We start from the raw sequence: 15,521 nt of genomic DNA on the forward strand, positions 1-15,521 counted from the left end.
AGAATGATACATTAGAGCTGGTGGGGAGTTTTGTTGGATAATTCCGGTTTATGGAAATCAAAACAGTTAACCAGAACATACATATTTTTATGAATCTTTCTTTAGGAAGTTTTCACAGGATCAGAATGGTATTCCTGGTCAAAGCCACAGAGGCAGGAAAAACTTCAGAGCCGATAATAATACCAATAATCTGCCTCATTCAGTGCAAAGACATAATCTTGAATCTCATATATTTAAAATGAATGCCCTGATATTGATCATGACTCAGAAGAAACTAAATTGTCCTGATTTAATTTTGTTCTGCACTGAAGCAAACACAATTGTTAAAACTTCAATTTCTAAGAAAATATTTATTACATTAGCACACAAATCCTTGCACTAACTGCTAGAAGTTGCAATCAATTTGAAGTTTGCCTGTGGTATTTCAAAGGTCAATTTAAAAAGAACGCAGTACACATTTTGTAGTCAATTGGACAGTAGTGGAGTGGAACAGGACATGATGGTCCTTTGCTGCTGGTGTGAAGAGTGACAGAGATTCTCTGGAGTAGAAGGGCTCTCTACTTTGAATTGAGGGAATCTGAACTGGATTGCTGCTTATCTCACTGAAGTTCCAAAGACCACAAGGTGCAGCATATACATGGCATGCACTTCCACATTACCAAAATAGCAGCCATAAACTGACGACGATCAGTAAATGAATGTGTAATCAGGAAGAGGGATATTTTCTAAACATGCAAAATAATTTGACACTATTGTATTTAATAATTAACTACATCAATCTGCTTTGACAAGTTTCTGGCATCTGGAAGCCTTGGTCAGAGATTATTACTGAATTGTCAAGAACTCTTTTTAGAATCAAATAACATATTGAAAAAAGTAACTTTGTCATGATAACTTTAAAGTGAAAACAAGAAATAAACTGATTAGAACATTACTCTCATGAAGCTGTACAAATAAAACTATGCAGTGGATGCAGGTTTTGTCAGACTAATGTATTTTAAACTGCTGTTACCTACAAAGTCACACTTTTGGAAATACAAAAAATAAGCTGCAGAGTTGCAGAGAAGAGTTATTAATTTTATCTGCTACATGAAAATAAGAATCCACACAGCAAACAAGTAATTTGGAAAACCTTTCCATATTTTAACTGCTGCAGCCACCTTGGAGGCACTGTTCAATATGACACAGGGACGCACCGCATCTTCGGGAGCTGCTGGAGAATGTGTGTCTGGGACCGAGGATTCAGTCCTATCCCATGCCCCATGGCTGCACATTCTTACTGTTTTCCTCCCATTTCCTTCCTGGACCTTTTTGTAAGTCATTTCTGCTTGCAGTCCACTGCAGTCCTGAAGTGAGGTGATACCAAAATCAGAGGTACTCATTCTGAAAGGTCCTCACCAGCCTAATTTCAGTTCGGGACATCATCAAGTTTTATGTACTGTACCCTAGTCTTAAAAAGTGAAGAAAAATGCATGGAAATGCAGATAATACTGAAGAGAGATACAGGAAGATGAGACTATGAGGGCTGCCCTGGTCACTAAATCCAGTCTCCTGGGATTACAGGGATCACATTGTGTATTTCCTGCATAAATTTACCACACGTTGTCTTAAAAATGTTATCATCTCAAATACTTTCTGCTGGTTAGGAATAATCATATAATTTCTAGCCTAGATTTCATCATAAAGTTCACAACCTATTTATTCTTGTGCGAGCATTGTCCTTTACCGTTGTTTCTTCTTCTAATCTTTTTTTACCCTATGAAAGTAATCATACCCTCTTTCAGCATTTCTTTTAACCTAAACTAAATTAACCTAAGCTAGTCTGCATTTATACAACAGGCTGCCCTTTCCCTAACCACCCGAGCAGTCCTTCTTTGAAAAGAAGCTTTGAATTAATCCTTCTGGAACAGAGCTCACCAAGACACACACAAGTGAGGTTTTACTAAGCCTTGTAGGCTGGCGACAATACTTCCTCATCACCTCTGAAACATATGGCCTGAAACACACCAGAATGGTATGTCTTTTTAATGGCTACATCCCAGAATCTATCACAATACTCATACTGAAATCAAGTCATATACCCAAGTCCTACTCTGTTCCACTGGTTTCCAATGAATGAGCTTCTAGTGTACTGACGATTGGTTTGCTGCTATTGCAACTTTCATTTCATAGCGTGGAATTTCATTATGTTAATATTACTTGAGCCCTCAGTGTCATCATGTCCTTTCCATACAATCTTCCTCTGTATGGATGGCGACTCCAAACTTTGCATGATCAGCAAATCGGTTGTGGATGCCAAAAGCATTGATGAAAATATTAAACAAGGTGGACCCTAAAGCGTAACCTTGAGGCATTCCTCTTTTGACCTCCTTCTAGCCTGATTCTCTCCCCCCTTTTTTGATAGTAGTTGTCTCCACAGATCGTTGCAGTCTACAAACAAAACCTAAGCACCTTGACAAACAGGACACTGGTGATGTGGTATTCCTGCATGAAGTTGTGGTAAACATTTGCATGTCCTAAAATATGACCATCGTCTCTGTGCCTCTAACTCTGCTGCTTATACATGACAAACTTCCAGTTATATATGGTCTGAAGGAAGATGCAATGCTGTTACAGCATGGTATACGCCAACAAAGGAGGCAAAATTTCCCCCATGATGACTAGCTTAAAAAAAATTAAAACAGTTATGCTGAGTTAAAACAAAGTCAGCTTTCATTAGGTTCGCATTTTTTAAAAATTGTCAGCTCAATAGATTCAGTTATTTGAATTTTTTAATATATTTAGTTGTCCACACATAGAGCCAGCAACTCTATTTAAAAACAGGCCTTCATGAAACTTGAATTTTTAAACCAAATCAGAGTTTATGACAGTTTGGGAAAACCACACAGTCAGCAAAAGTTGCTATGATGAGGTTGAAGAACTGTGACCAGGCCGAAGAACTGTGATTTCCTATAAATTTTTCAGATATGTGAGAAAGTTTGGAGTTGGATTAGAGAATAGGCATCAAGTTTTGTTTTGCTTCTTCAATGAACGGAGGCTGCAGTTTGAAATGATGTGGTGAGCTTACCTAACATCTCACCATTGAGAAGCAGAAATTTTGAGAACTCACCTAACATTAAGGGACTGGAGCATCTCATCTATGAGGAGAGGCTGAGAGAGCTGGGACTGTTCAGCCTGGAGAAGAGAAGGCTCAGGGGTGATGTTATCAATGTCTATAAATACCTGCAGGGAGGGTGCAGAGAGGATGGAGCCAGGCTCTTTTCAGTGGTGCCCAGCGACAGGACCAGAGGCCATGGGCACACACTGAAACACAGGAGGTTCCCTCTGAACATCAGGAAAAAAGAATTATTATTTTTTAACTATGAGGATAACTGAGCACTGGCACAGCTTGCCCAGAGAGGTGGTGGAATTTCCCTCCTTGGAGATCTTCAAAAGCTGTCTGGATGCGGTCCTGGGCAACCAGCTGTAGGTGGCCCGGGGTGAGCAGGGGGGTTGGACTAGATGATGATCTCCAGAGGTCCCTTCCAACCTCAACCACTCTGTGAGTCTGTGATCTCATCATCAGAATGGGAAGGCCTCACAGCTCACATCTGCTTCTGCTTCTTCATGACTGCAGCTTGCCGCTTGCCTTCTGCCGGCTTTAACAGTCACAGAACCGTCCCTGACGTCATTCTCATAGTCCAGCAAAAAATAACCAGAATAGTTTTCTACTCAGTTAGTAAGCTGAACCGGTTTACTGAAGGTCCAATAAGCTCCACAGCTTGGGCAAGGGAAGAAATCAGGGCCATCTCTCCCAGAGCGGGGAAAAGAGGAACAAGTAGACACAAGCCAAAGCATAAAAATCTTTTCCTTTTGGCAATGGTGAGCTGTTTAATTGAATTTAAATACAAGCAAATAGCCTAGGAGGCTTTTACTCCATTGTGTTCCCTAATCTTCTGCCTTTTCTATCAGCTGCTACAAAAGAAAATAAATTTTTTTTAATATTAAAAAAAATTTATTTTGTTAAAAAAATATGGGGCTGTCATTTAATTCATTGAAAGCCCAATTTTCTTGAAATGGAGAAATCTACTATTGATTTTTTGCCAAAAAGTGTTGCTCTCCGTATTTGATAATGAATCATAAACAGTAGGTCTACTGGAAATAAAAAAAAAAAAAGGGAAATAAAGCACTAAGATTTTGCCAAGGTAGCTCACAAATTACAAACATATTCCCCAAAGTTTTCCCTGCAAGAGTGTTTCTTATGATGCCACACTTGGGAAATCAACATCACACTCGGGCATCAAGAAAATCCTACTTTTCCCTGTGTGTCTTGCTTCACCTTTTCCTTCTGTGACCCCTAGAGTTACTAGGTGCTTAGCAAAGCAAGCACCAAACTTTATTGCAGGGATCCAGAGAAATTTACAGACTTACTGATCTTGATATTAGTATTAATACAGAGTAGGAAACAGTGCATAATTAAACTTTTTCATTTTTACTTCTGCTTATTACTTATACTTCATTTAACTTTTACTGTGAAAAAAGGAATCACTGAGAAATACAGTTAATACTTTCCTTACTGAGATTCAGTAGAATAATTTTTACTGCTCTTTCTGAAAACATTTTAAACTATGATCTCAACATTCCACATGCTTTACTTGTTTCTCCTCTTAAACAAATTGAAAACTTCCGTGAGCTACTTTTACATGTCTATTTTTACTTTCTTTTTTAACTAAATGTCACCTAAATTTTGTTCCCTAGAGACAGAGACAGACAGAATGCTACTTCGGCAGTGCAGTATTCTGTATCTGAAAGAAACCACACAATCTACAAGTTATAACTTCTCTACTTCCTTGTACACCAACTATGACAGTCCATATATTGGGTCAGGCAATAAAGTCTTGGTTTCTGCTAAATCAGTTTGCATCACCTTGCACTGTCACATTCTGTGCTAGTGACCTTGCAACAACCACCCTTATCCCAGTCCTCCATGTCAGATCAGAGGTGAAAATAACCATGGCCATGTTGAAGTAACTTTATTCATTATATATGTTCATATACATATATATATATGCTGAATATATATATTTTCATCACAACATATATATATAACATAGTCATTAGTCATTATAGCCCTAGTGGCATTAAAAAGCAGATGTCAAAATGTAAAGAGTGTGAGATAAAAACATATCTGTGTTGTATATCAAATGATCTAATTGTGTTAATTAATTAATTTGGATCTACATACTGCATAAGGGTACTGCATTCTTCAATACTATAGGCTGATCACTAGATTTAAGGATGAATCAAATCGCTTGTTATATCATCTCCTTATTTGTACTGGTATTTATAAATTTCTTTAGATATCTTTAGATAAGATTGAATACTCTTGATTATCAGTGGTGATAGATCTACCAGAAATATTAGTAAACATCTCTGTTTCTCATTTTTCTGTTGAGCAAATACCTTTTCTGTCTCTCCCATCATAAATTAAGACAGATTAAATTTTGCTCTCTTTACGTGTAAATAGGTGTATCATAATTTAGCTGATGATATTAGTATGAGACACTATTCATAAAATCATATTTACTTTTCAGTTATATCAATGGGAGTAGGTTTATAATGGTTTGTAGGCTGTGGGAGAGAGGAAAGAGGAAAAGGCCTGAAAGTTAGTCAGTGGAAGTAAGTCATTGAAATTCTTTTGATATTCTCTAGACTATAAGCTATGGAGAAAGAAGTCATCAATCCCAGTTAGCTACTTCCAAGGCACCTTCAAAACCTGCAGGCTGCTCAAAATTGTAATAGGAATTGGAAACCAAAATTCAAACAAAACGCCAGCAATAAATACACAGTTTCCTTCCAGGAAAAAATACCAGAGGGATACTTATCCTGTTCTTGAACTCCCTCGTAGGCACTAGGTATTTACCACTGTCAGAGAACTAGGTGACTGGTTTGAATCAGGGTGACCTTTCTTACATTCTTACGATCATATCACATTTAGCTCTAGCTGTGGTGCTCATCAGTAACATTTAATGTGGAACTTCATGACCTAGAACATAATCTAACAAAGGAAAAAGAAGCTAAACAGTGGCAGTTTCTCATTATAGGGGAGGGTTCTGAAAGGTCAGAAAGTTTCTGAAATAGAATGCAGTAGTGTATGAACAATACAGTTTAAAAAAAATATCCCAAATCATCAGCAGGAGTTGAGCTTACACAATATTTGGAATGATTAGGCTCTATATAAGCAAGAGACATTTGCATAAAATAAATAAGCATTTAAGCCTGGAGAGTTCTTAAAAAACAAAAAGACAGCATTTAGATTTACAGAACAGAGCATGCAGTGATTTTATTTACTCGAAATAATGTGGCACCCATGAGCATTGACTAACTTCTTTGTTGTTCCTACCTCTAATTTCTAGGATTGTAATTATGGACTGAGTGATTTTTTTTCTGTTCATGAGTTTTGAATTCATTATCCTACAATTTCACAGAATATTTCCTTGTTCCTCTTATGTGATAGGAAGAACAAAGTGTTCCGCCTTATTCCCTGTGTGATTTTACCCTGTACAATTACCATATAACCTCTTACTTTCCACTTAAGCCATATAATTCTTTCCACTTGTTCTTTAGGTGCGAGATTTTTTCACGTGGTTCCTAGCTGCCTCAGTGTTGCCTCATTCTGAACTACCACTTCGGTATTTCAGATTCGGATACAGGTTCATTTAACTTTACATTACATACCTCACTGAAGAGCTGCCTGCTTGTGCTTTTTATATTGAAAGTAGGGTTAAGGAGGTCTACTTTCATAATTTGGCTATCTCAATGATAGTCTTACAATTAAGCAAGAAGAATGTGGACCGAAGTTACAGATAGTGAACAAAATATTCTAAATAAGATTGTAATTTCAACTTGTGTCATTTTCTCATTCTTTTCTATACAGCATCTCTTTTTTTTTTTTTTTTTAATTCTAACATCCTTATTACTGCTACATGCTTGCCAGGGTTGTTTGTTTGGGTTTGTTTTGGGTTTTTTTTTTTTTTGAGCTGACAAAAATTATTTACATACAACCTGTCCTGAAGATGATAGGAGTTACTCAGAGTTTTATAAGTGCTAGTTCAGATCCCCCCGTCCCCAGTCAAACACTTTGCTTTAATCAACACTGACTTTCATCATTGCTAAGTCAGTTCTTCTGAAGTTCCTCACAGTTTTATCTTTCCCTGACTAGTTTATGTAACATAATATCACTTGCACATTTTTAAGTGTATTAAATTGGAAGTGATTATAATTTAAGTTTAAATACATTTGAAATTAAAGCATCTTTTAACCAGAGAGTGGTATACACATTTACTTCTCTTAAGGATGGAGATTAAGGCTTGATTTCTACTGATTCAAAGGTTTTCAGTCAATTGCTACCAAGAAAACAATATCAGCTGAAAACTTGTTTTCAGAAGCACTATTTGCAAAGGCTAAAATCTCTTTGCAGTTTCACAGTTATATAAAACTGACGGGTATTTTCTTTTGAACTGATGAGAGTATGATCTTATTTTAGATCAAATAAGACATTGCTTTAGTTTGCAAACCGAACTATAATCCTCAGTAAACTCTAATCTTGGCAATGTAACAAATGCAACAACAACAAAGCCACTTCTACCTGTTGTTCTTCCTTACAGCTATGAGTAACTTCCCATATATCAAACACAAAGCTTAATATAATCTTGGTCATTCTTTTCCCTCTTGGGGGTCTTTGTAAATTGTATTGCTTTAGGAAATCGAGCACAGTGACTACCCCACCAAAGATATTGCAGAGGAGTGGGGAATACACACTTAGCAAAAAGATCTGTTTACTTGTAGGATTTTTTTTTTTTTTTGCCTGCTGCATGTTATCATTTAGAAGTCATATTTTTATCTGGCTATTTGAAATGTTTTAGCAGAAACCACAAGATTCCATTCAAAAGAAAAAACTACTACAGACCTTGACTTTACTGGTACGTCTTTTTCCCCAGAAAACTTGCTTTATTGCATGTGATTTTGTATTGAAAATATATGTACATTCCAATATGACCATTAAAATACTTCCTATAGGAAAATATGTTTTTAAAGCAGATTGATAGCTCATGGCAGAAAAGCAAATGGTTATTCTGCACCTGGGATTCTGGGAAGTATTTTCACTTGTGGAATTAGGTAATTAATCTTTTGCTTGGGATCATAAGGGTATCTAGAAATTAGGGCTTTTTTGCTTTTTTTTTATTGGCATTGAATACACTCAAGAGGGGTTTTCTGTGCTTCTGGGTTTTTTAACATAGAGTATAGCTATACCTGGGAAGATTCTATAAGGAGTACAGAGCAAATGAAATGACATAACAAGAAATTGAAAACTGAAAAAAGGAAAATAATTATTTTAATCCAACTGCTAAGAAATGTTTTGCTTTTGCTTGCAGTTATTTAATTCCAATAGCTAAAGAAAATTTTAAAAACCCACAAAAAAACAAGGGAAAGATCCAACATTTTAAAATCATACATGAAGGAATGAGTGTAAGTAAGTTACAGGAATTCTTTGAAATCCCCAAGTGGGCTACATGAAATCAATTGATCTAGCACAATGAAGGAAATAACCTCAAAAGCTGAGCCAAAATGAGAGTTTTTAACAGGAGATATCTTATTTTAAAAATATGAACTAGAGGTTACAGTACAAACATTATGATGTTTGGAGAAGCAAAATGACATTATTACCATAGGATGCACATCACTGAGCAATGTTTTATATTTGTTTACGTGTCTGCACTTTGGCATGTTCACAGTAAGTAATTTGCATATAAGATCTTGAGTATAAGGAACAGACTTATTGGCTCATTTAATTGAGTCCGTCAGAGACTTACTGGGAGTGACGGAAGACATTTTCTAGGTTCTCTAATGCAATACAGCACCACAACACCCAGGTACTAGCTTGGAAGTCTCCATTTCATATTACCTGGTCACAACTTTGGTAGATTAATTAATTAATCGTTAATTCAGAATGTTAATCCCCTAACACACATCCCGTAATTCTTCCAATTTACAGTAGGTCTCTATTCAAGTACAATTCAATATTCTGGAACAGTAACATAGGAAGAAAGAAGTGAGCTAAGGTTTAGCATATCAGAGACTGAGCTGATTTCAAAAAGTTGGTGTCTAGACTATGTCTACTAAAATGCAGTCTGTGCTGAAGGAGGTGTGAAGTACAAGGAGTTGTCAAGTTCACTGAAAAGCAGGGTTTGCTTACTCTTGTTTACATTTGGTCTGAAAAGGTCTGACATTTTATTTAGTTAGTTGTATTTTCAGAACCTGAAATTCTAAGGAAAGTGCCCCAGGTGCCCTGCAGCTGCTCAGGGAATTTCAAGTTCCTGTAGCTATCAGTCTTCCTCTAACAAATTATTAATCAGAATTGTCAGGAATGACAATTTCTCTGGGCAACCGCAGCAACCTGGGTGGGAATCAAGCCCTGTCCTCGGGGACAGACCCAGTCGCCGCAGACCCGTGAAACCTATACTAACGCTTCAGGATCCCCGGAGTGGGGAGGGACATTAGACTCCCAGGACTTCCAATGGCAAAGAAACAGAAAAATCTTGATGGCCTGGGTCAAGAAATCAACATTTTCTGACAAGTTTTTGTTTTGCTGAAAGGTTTGTTACTAACTGTAGCATGAAGAGGATGTACCGGGCAGTGAGAAATGTGTGAAATTTCCCTGAGAGATCCCAGGAACTGCATGCTACGGCAGCACGCTCCTCTGCCACTATGAAAGAGAGAAGACCGCGTGTTCCTCTCGACCACGGGCAGCGGGGAGGTGAGCTTATTATTCTTTTGCATCTCCACAAACACTGAACAACCACAGGGCACCACCTGTGAATGGTGACTGTCCCTCTGAGATATGGAGGCAGACATGATCACAATGTCATTATTTAACAATGAAATAACTACACAGTGTGTATGGGAAGAGCTGGCAAGCTGTCCTAAGGTCTTGCTGGCATTTCTGGTTTTGTCAGCTTGGATATATGTGACTAACTGAATATAATTATTCTTACTTTCTGACTTCCCAAGTTTTAGATAAAGTTCTTAGCATGAATGGCCCCAGCTTTCACTGTCAAGGTGTAACCACAGGATGCTCATTTACAAAACTTCCAACAGTGAGAGAAGATACGGATGAGGGAAAGTCAAGAGACCCTGGGTTTAGGTGTTAAGGGAAGCCACAGTAGAAGCAGTGGGAGTAATGAAGAAAATCAGAAACACCCAAGATGAAAAACAGGAACGTGGCAAGTACAGGGCAAAAGAATAGCACAGTGAGACTCTGGATGAGTTATTTTTGTGTGGAATGGCAAGGAAATGCCCCAAAATAGAAAGAGATGTGTGTAGTAAGCTGGGCCTAGGACCATGGTTCTAGCACACACTTCATGTCATGATGCCTCTTCCTAATTTTATCTTACTTGGAACCAGCACTCTTCTTTCTCAGATCTGTAATGATTCTTCTATCTGGAATGAATCTCTTGTCTCACTGTAGGTCAGTGATGGTAGAGTCTGTAATGCGAGGGGCTGAAGTTAAGAACAGAGGAAGGCACAACGGGAAGGAATCTTTTTTTGCCATTCCTTCCCTTTCACTGTAAGATTTGTGATAGTGTTATCCATTTAGTGTTGTTCTACAGCTGAAGGAGCACATAACATTATTGGATATTGATGGGGGAGAGAAATAACCAAAATCCTCTTTTTTGGTGGATTTTTACTTTCTCATGCATGTAAAAGAGGTGTGTATCTTTGCAGATTTGATGAATCATGCCATCACAGCAAACTCTCTTAGGACCCAAGAAATCATACTTTCTTTTTAAGGTGAAGGCAAGATTCATTAAGTATTCTACTAGTAGGAAAAGTAGTATACTACTACTAGTATTCTACTGCAAGGAAAGTCTGCTTCCAACCTCAATACATACAGCTTTGATTCTTTCTTATTTATATTAATTTTAACTTACTGTAACTCCATTAGTTTCAAGAGAGTGGATCTTCATGCTGTTGTATGCTATAGGAAAATGGCTTCTTACTGAATTTTCCAGTCCTTGATTTCTTGTCAGCTATTATACCATTGCCATCCTGTCTTTGTCCTCTATTTTACATCCTCCCACAGTTCTGGAGTGACACCGCAGAACTTCTACTTCCCCTACGATACACACTGAAAAGGAATTCACATCTGTGTCAGAAGCTGGAATTGAATTGCTTTTGTTTGCATTAGGCAATTAGGCTCTGCTGACTATGTCTTCTACAGCTGTGGTTCACATGTAGGGTGCTCAGGAGCCCAGCCCATTAAGAGCAGCTGTTAGTGAAAGCAAGATAATTTAGCTGTCCTATTAGCACACTTCATTGAATTTTGTGAAGAGTTTACTTTTATTTTGGATTTCTCAGCTGGTTTAGTCATAGCCATGAGGACTTGTCTTTAATAGACTTTGTTGTTCAAACTCCTTTTAGCTGCCACTCCCAGAATAGTTCAAATTGCATACCTGAGTATCACAGCCGTCCAACAATCTGATCTTGTCAGGTAGACATTTTTTAACAGAAAAAATAACATGAGTAAAGCATTTCTAGACAAGAACAGTCCTGTTTTCTTGAACAACAGGACAGCATCAATAATAACAGGATTGAGACAACAAAAGGAAGAATGTTATATGATCATTAAAATTTTTAAAACTGAAAATTGCAATGAAAACAGTAACATTAGAAAATTATCTTTCCTTCCATTACTCATTGATCAAATAAAAAGGGGTATTATATCATGAACAATACTAAGTACAGATACATGCTCGTCACTGTTCACCTATTCATTTCAGTCTACTGGCTTTTCCTTTTAAAACTAGCTTACATTTCCTGAGGCAAAGCCTGTAGTATGTTTTTGCTTTTCCAGAGGCAAACTTCATTGCCTCTGAAACTCTGATGCCCTCCTACTCATCCGAGGGAATAGCCAAATCAGAATTTTGAACCATAACAGTAGATGAAGAAATTACTGCCACTGAAGAAAGCGGGGGTGCATACGTGGTCTGCTACAACAGAAATGAAAGAGCACTAAGAATCATGCACTTAAACCCTTTTCAGTGGTCATGTTTCCCCCCCTGTTGCTTTAACACAGTAAGAGCTCAAATGACCACAGTCTAAGTCAATATAACTTTTAAAATAACTTTAGATGGATGTTATGGATATATTCTAATTGGACTGAGATTTTGACTGAAATAACTTCAGATGAAGTCTTTTGGCTCTGATAAGTCTAGATGACTTAAAGCACATTGATCTCAGTGTTCAGGTACACTCAAACCTTTACCTAAAAGTAACAGCGTAAAAGTGTCTTGACATACATAGGTGTACTGGGGAATCTGCAGTTAGGAGGGAGAAGCATTTTCTCAAACTGTACAACAGATATACAAGAATACCAGTGAGTGCTTCTCCTATACATTTGCAAAAAGAAAAAGGAAAAAAAAAAGGTGCTGTCAGACAGACAAGACACACGACTGCTTGCTTCAGAACACCGTGTAACAGTCAGCTCACCTTCAGGCTGTGGTTTCTGAGTCTGCTTGCGTCACTTGGAAAAATCTGCCGCTGTTCTGCATCTCAGTGGGATCAGTTTCCCACCCTGAGCCTTCACCTTGTGCTGCCCAAGGGCTGCCGCTGCCGCCACTTTTTGCCTTCCACGACCAAACAGACAAGATCAACTAAAGCCATTCCGAATTCTCACTGTGTCCCTGCACTGCTTCCAGCAGTGTTTGGGGCAGACAGCAGTACAAGCGGAGAGTCTATTCACTCGGGCCCTGTGCTATCTTCCACCTCCAGTGCCCACGTGCCTTACTCCTGTGAACTCTTCATTAACAAGCTAGTGGGAATCACTTGTACGGAACATATGTGGTTGTCTTTGTACTATGCCCAGGAGGAAAAATACTTCAGTGCATTATTTCTACAGGAACAAAAATATAGAGAAACCAGACAAAGCACATAACTGCATTTCTTAAAGTTAGTACCCAGACCCCGGAATAAAGATTGGCAGATGCAATGTGTTCTTCCAGTCCATGTTAGCAATTGGTCAGTAATTTACTGAAGGAGGACATTAAACCATAGTGTCTTTGTTGCTAAACCACATTTAACTGTTATGAAGGCTCTTGTGGAGTGGGTCACTTTTAAAGAATTACTCACACTTCGTAGACACACACACATTCTTCCTTGTGACAGGATCATTAACAGACAATTAACAGTTTCTTTTTGTGGGGGCTTCTGCTGGCATTTTAGCAAATCTGCACAAACTGGTACAAGGTATACTTATTTGTCATTCACTCTCAGCCTTTTATATTTGTGGACAGACTTCCTATAAAAAGTATTTGCCAAATGGGGGTACTTAGTTGTTTAATAATTTTTTTGACATCGAAGTGAAACAGACCAGAAAAAATGGGGATATTAGTAACCATAGCCAAGACAAAAGAATAGGAAATTGCTCTCCAGCCGCTGTAATAGACTAGTGCGTGGATATTAACCCATCAGGAACACACCTCTCTTCTTGCATTATCACCTACCACTGTGTGTAATTGTTTAACACTTCAGTACCTTCTATTTCAGGACACGGGAATACTGATATTTCTGATGAACCAGGGAGTTCTATTGGCCATAGCCTATCATTAACCAGGGAGAGCAAAGGGCCATTTCATGACCTTTGGCTCTTACCTGGGAATCTCTCTGAATAAACTAACTAGAGTAATATGCATGTGTGGAGGCTTAATAACCACTTTCCGGAAGCTCTGGGCTGCTCATTTCAGTATTAATCATATCTATTTGCATCCTGTAAGTTCCTTAGTTGTTAATACAAGATATGAGGTTATCTGAAATCCTCTCCACGCTACTTCCTCAAGAAAAAGACTTACGACGTGCCCCAAAGTTTAACAACTTAGCCTGGCGGAGATATGCAAACTGAAAAATATACGGTATTGCATCAGGTGTTGGCCTTCGCACTACTGCCTCCAGTGACCGTCAACTCAGGATGTCCAGCAAATTGCTAGTGTTACTGCAGATAATAAGATGTAGGACTTGCTAATGACTGCCCCAAGCCATCCAGTAGCCTTGAAATATAGAATTAGCAGCATGAAATGAGTGCTGAAGCAAGTGAGTAGCCTATACATACTTTCTAGTTTAAGGCAGGCATATTTTGCACTGTAACATTCATAGAATGTAGAAAGGCACCACAAAAGCCTTGTAGAAAATTATGGCAAACAAGTAATATTTACTGAATACCCTAATTAACAAATAGTACCGGTAGAATGTATTCACATTATTTTAGAGCTTTATTTGGCCACATATAGAGTCAAACACTCCTAGAAGCATTTCCCACATATGTGATGCAGTAAGTAACAGCACTATATAATGGCCCTGAGATGTACTACTACAGCCAAGTTCAAATCTGAGAGAATATTGGAAAAGACTAGATACAAAAATATATTTAGCCTCCACAAGAACATACATAGAGGTAGCAGAGCAGGATCGAAAGACCATTGCCCAAATCACGAATGCTTTAATGAATATACAATCCCTTACGGAATAAGTCTTATAAACTGAAAGTTTTCTGCAGCCCATTCTACTCACTATCATTTTGCATTGGTTATCTGCCTCATTGAGATTCAAAGCTCAGCCTGCCTCTGGGAAAGAAAAAGCAGCAACAAAAATATGCAGTGAAACGAAGTGTCGTCTGCATCTTTATGAAACTAGAGCCCCAGAAGCCTCAACATTGCACCCACCACCAAGTACAATGATGCAAAACTGATTCAGGAATATCTGAATACGGGTCAGCCTTTGCCTAGCACCACCACAACGGAGGACATTGTGGTCCACCGATACGCTCTCCCTCACTCCATTATCTTGGCTGACGGCATACAGTTCAGGCCAGAAATAAAAGCTTGAATCTGCTTCCAAAAGGTAGACTATACCTTTGGACACAGCCCTAAGCAAAGGTTGGTGTTTAACCTTCATTATGGGAGTCACAGGAGGCACTATATCCCAGAGGCACACCTCAGGGACGAAACATATACATCGTTTCCTCATTGCTTCAAGGGGGTAATAATTTACTACTCAATCAGCAGTGTTGGCCATCATCTTGGGGCACTTCTGGTGCAAGGCTTAGACTATTTCTTCTCCATGTTTTCTGTCTGCCTCCATGCTCTGAGATGGTCGTGGATGTTGACGTGGTAGGTAGCCTGCACAGAGAAAGGAAAGAAAGTGTGTATGAGAGGGTCTTTTTTCCCCAATTCCTTTTGTAAGTGCCTAGTTCAGATAAGTCACCGGAGAACTGAATTTATATAGAAATTCCGGCCTCCACAAGACCTGGCACTTTCCTTTTGGTGCTCAGCTCATCTTTTGTATATGAATTAGATTTACTGTTTCTTTCTAATTCATTTTTTACCTAGTTGTAGGCAAAGGAATAGAAGGCAGTAGCTGCTGATGGAGAAGAGTGACCAAACAAGGTCTGGAGGGAAGAAAAGCATACTTATTCTTCTCGTTTTATTTAT

The sequence above is a fragment of the Harpia harpyja genome, chromosome 1 (genome assembly GCF_026419915.1).
Source record: "Harpia harpyja isolate bHarHar1 chromosome 1, bHarHar1 primary haplotype, whole genome shotgun sequence".
Taxonomy (NCBI): domain Eukaryota; kingdom Metazoa; phylum Chordata; class Aves; order Accipitriformes; family Accipitridae; genus Harpia; species Harpia harpyja.